The sequence below is a fragment of the Mus musculus genome, chromosome 1, assembly GCF_000001635.26.
Source record: "Mus musculus strain C57BL/6J chromosome 1, GRCm38.p6 C57BL/6J".
Lineage (NCBI taxonomy): Eukaryota > Metazoa > Chordata > Mammalia > Rodentia > Muridae > Mus > Mus musculus.
The window spans coordinates 57,289,064-57,293,032 of NC_000067.6; the positions used below are offsets into that span (position 1 = coordinate 57,289,064).

General features: G+C 43.2%; 1 pseudogene; it reads right to left on the reverse strand.

Annotated features, from left to right (window-relative positions):
• Positions 2,106–3,436, reverse strand: Gm5254 (predicted gene 5254; annotated as a pseudogene).

A 3,969-nucleotide genomic window follows, 5' to 3' on the forward strand; every position in this document is an offset into this window, starting at 1 on the left:
GTTTGAATAAACAGAATCCCTTTAACCAAGGTAACCCCTCATCAAATGTTTTTTTTTTAAGTACCAAAAAGCTGACAAATGCCAGAAACCTTGCAGGTTGTTGGTATAAAACCATGAGTAAGGTTAAAATAAGGCAAGCCCTTGCGTAAATGTGGTCTCTACATCAGATTAACATGCAGAGTGAAGCACCAGGCTGAGACATGGGTTTAAAAATACAAATGGCTATTACACTAAAGGCAACTAGCTATCATTACATACTGCGCTTTAAGTTTTTAGGACATGTACCAAAAGGAAACCACAGCTGAATCTGGAAATCTGATGACTAAAGCCATAAAATACACATAACTGCAAAGTTGGGTGCTTTCATAGCAAGAGGGAGGGAAGATGAACTTTCATCCACACAGCGGAGTCCACAGAAAGAAAAACTAAATGCGAGCGAGACACTGGATACAGTGCTGGAAGGGTTCCCTATAGATGGAGCCGTTCTACCTTCCTAAAGCAGTGTGTGTGCTCAACCATCCTTTTGCAAGATGGTTTTGACACTGTGCATCTGTGGAAGGAACCATGGACCCCAACTTTCAGACTAAATCTTTCACAGGAGGAATTCAGAAAGGCTGCTGCAGAAGTGGGTACCCATTAACGTCATGAAAGAAATGAAGCCAGCCCAGGTGGAAGGGGCCTTGGAGTGACCTGCCTATAAGTACAACAGTGCCCTTTCAAACCTTCCAACCAGGTGCCCCTGTGTCAGCCTCAGGGCACATGTGTGGCTGCATACTGGCTTACCCCAAGCGGACTCACTGGCGAACATTATAAAATATTACAAGTAGTCTCCCCAAAGCAAGACTCACTGCTAAACTCAAAATTTGTTTTCAAAGACTAGGGAAAATGTTAGATGTGGTGTGTGTTGGATGAGTCTGTGGCTAGAAACAAGCCTAATGACTTATTTCTTGTTTACAGTGGAAAAAAATGAACAGGGGCATTTCTCAGGAAGTCAAGTCAGTAACTAAATAGCCCTGATTGCAAGGCATACCAGTTACCTACATCCAGGATTCCTAAGGCACCATTTGAAACTACAGCTTAAGGAATTCTCTGCTTTTTAAACAATGATACATCAATCCAGGCTATTCATACACTTTAACAGACAGTAATGTTTAAATTATCACACAAGTGTTTATGGAATGTTTGTGTGTGTGTGTGTGTGTGTGTGTGTGTGTCATTTATAGATTGAAAAGTATCAACTATTAATACTTTACCCTCATCTATGTTCTCCAGGAACTGGCCAACTACAAACTTCTTTTTCTTATTATATATTTTCTTTATTTACATTTCAAATGTTATACCCTTTCCTTATTTCCCCTCCGAAAATCCCCCTATTCCATCCCCCCTTCCCCTGCTCACCAACTTACCCATCCCACTTCCCTGTCCTGGCATTCCCCTACACTGGGGCATAGAACCTCACAGGGACAAGGGCTTCTCCTCCCATTGATGACCCACAAGGCCATCCTCTGCTACATATGCAGCTGGAGCCATGGGTCCCTCCATGTGTTCTTTGGTTGGTGGTTTAGTCTCTGGGAGATCTGGGGGGTACTAATTGGTTCATATTGTTGTTCATCCTATGGGACTGCAAACCCCTTCAGCTCCATGGGTACTTTCTCTAGCTCCTCCATTGGGGACCCTGTGCTCAGTTCAATGGATGGCTGTAAGCATCCACCTCTGTATTTGTCAGGCATTGGCAGAGCCTCTTAGGAGACAGTTATATCAGGCTCCTGTCAGCAAGCACTTGTTGGCATCTGTAATAGTGTCTGAGTTTGGTAACTGTATAAGGGATGGATCCTGAGGTGGGACAGTGTCTGGATGGCCTTTCCTTCAGTTTCTGCTCCACACTTTGTCTCTGTATCTCTTCCCATGGGTATTTTGATCTCCCTTCTAAGAAGGACTGAAGTATCCACACTGTGGTCTTCCTTCTTCTTGAGCTTCATGTGGTCTGTGAATTGTATCATGGGTATTCCATGCTTCTGGGCTAATATCCACTTATCAGTGAGTACATAGCATGTCGGTTCTTTTGTGATTGGGTCACCTCACTCAGGATGATATTTTCTAGTTCCATCCAGCAAGCTCACAGGATAAACTTAGCTGACATACAGTTAGCAATGTGTCTTACAGACAGTGGGACTGTCACACTAACCAGGTTACCACTATACAAGTACCACTTGGCAGCAGGGCAGAGCTGTGGGGACTGAGATTTTGCCACAGACCACCTTAACACAATTGTACTAATCACAGCTCAGATGAGAAGGGTGTGGTCACCACTGAAACCCTGCTGCAGCCTGGACAGTGAGGTGCGAGGATGCTGGGAAGACTTTAGAACTGCAGCTCCTTCTCAATTCCCCAGAGGGCATCTGCACTCTTCCTCAGGAGTCAGTGTCACCTTCACAACACCCAAGATTCCATTTTGTCCCAGGATACATGGGACACTGAGGAAGACATCATCATAGTTTCCATAGAGACCCTTAATCATGATGGAAATGGAATGCACCTGCTTAAGGTTCTTCATTATGTTCTCGGCCAAGTCTGCCACAGAGAGGCCAATAGCCCAGGATTTGTATGCAACCTTTCAGCTTGCTCACTTCATACGCACTGTCAACCACTTGCATGTGAACATCCTTCCACTGTTCTGTGTCTGCATCAGTACCCAGTTCTGGGTTCAGAGACTTCAGGGAGATGCCAGCAACTTTCACACCACTCCACACAGGCACACTGGAGTCGCCATGTTCTCCCAGGACCCACCCGTGACAGTTCAGCGGGCGAAATCCAGCCTTTTTCCCGTTAGGTAATGGACCTCAATCCAGATTGCAACCACTCCCAGTAACTCTGCTTTTGGGAAAGCCATTCATTTTCCAAGCCACGTAGGTCAAGATATCCACTGGATTTGAGACAATAAGCAGCTTGCAGTATGGACGGTACTTCACAATGATGGAAATGATGAAATTGAAGATGTTCATGTTTCGCTGGACCAAATTGAGTCTGCTATCTCCCTCTCGATGCCAAGCCCCCACTATGATAATGATAAGCTTGGAGTTTGCAGTTACACAATAGTCTTTGCTGGAGACAATTTTTGGTGTTTTAAGGAAAAGGCTGCCATTCTGGAGATCCATCATCTCGCCCTTGAATTTGTCTTCCATGACATCAACAAGGACAAGCTCAGCTGCCAAGTCCTTCATTAAGATACTAATGGCACAAGCCATGCCAACAGCACCAACCCCAACAACTTTAATCTTGTTCTAGGGGACCTGTTCTTCCTTAAGATTCACAATCAGCTGGTCCTTGAGGGTTGCCATCTTGGACTTTGAATCTTTTGAGACTGCTAGTGCATGATGTCGACCGACAGGCAAGCAGCAGCAGTGTGGTCTGGGGTCAGCGACAGTGGCTCCAGCACACCCTCAGAACTTTTTTTTTTTAGATTTATTTATTTAGTTATTATATGTAAGTACCCTGTAGCTGTCTTCAACCAGAAGAGGGCATTAGATCTCATTACAGATGGTTGTGAGCCACCATGTGGTTCCTGGGATTTGAACTCAGGACCTTCAGAAGAGCAGTCAGTGCTCTTAATCGCCAAGCCATCTAGCACTTATTCTTTTTTATCATATGAATTAATTAAATAATAATACATCAATTAATTAATGGATTGATTACATGTTGTGTGTTTCCTTCATCCTCTCTCGATTTTAGCATAAGACACTGGAAAGAATATAAATTCTATTTTGCCCACTGAGGATACTGCCTAGCAGGTTATTTAATAAATACTTGTTATATTAATTAATTAATTAATTAGTTAATTAATTAATTATCTATAAATTCACTCTACATTAGATTATGTTTTCCTAGGCTCAAAAATTCTTCCAAAACTTCATACATGGATATCTGCTATAGTTTTGTGATTCATTTCTACAAAGCAAATGTTTATATTGT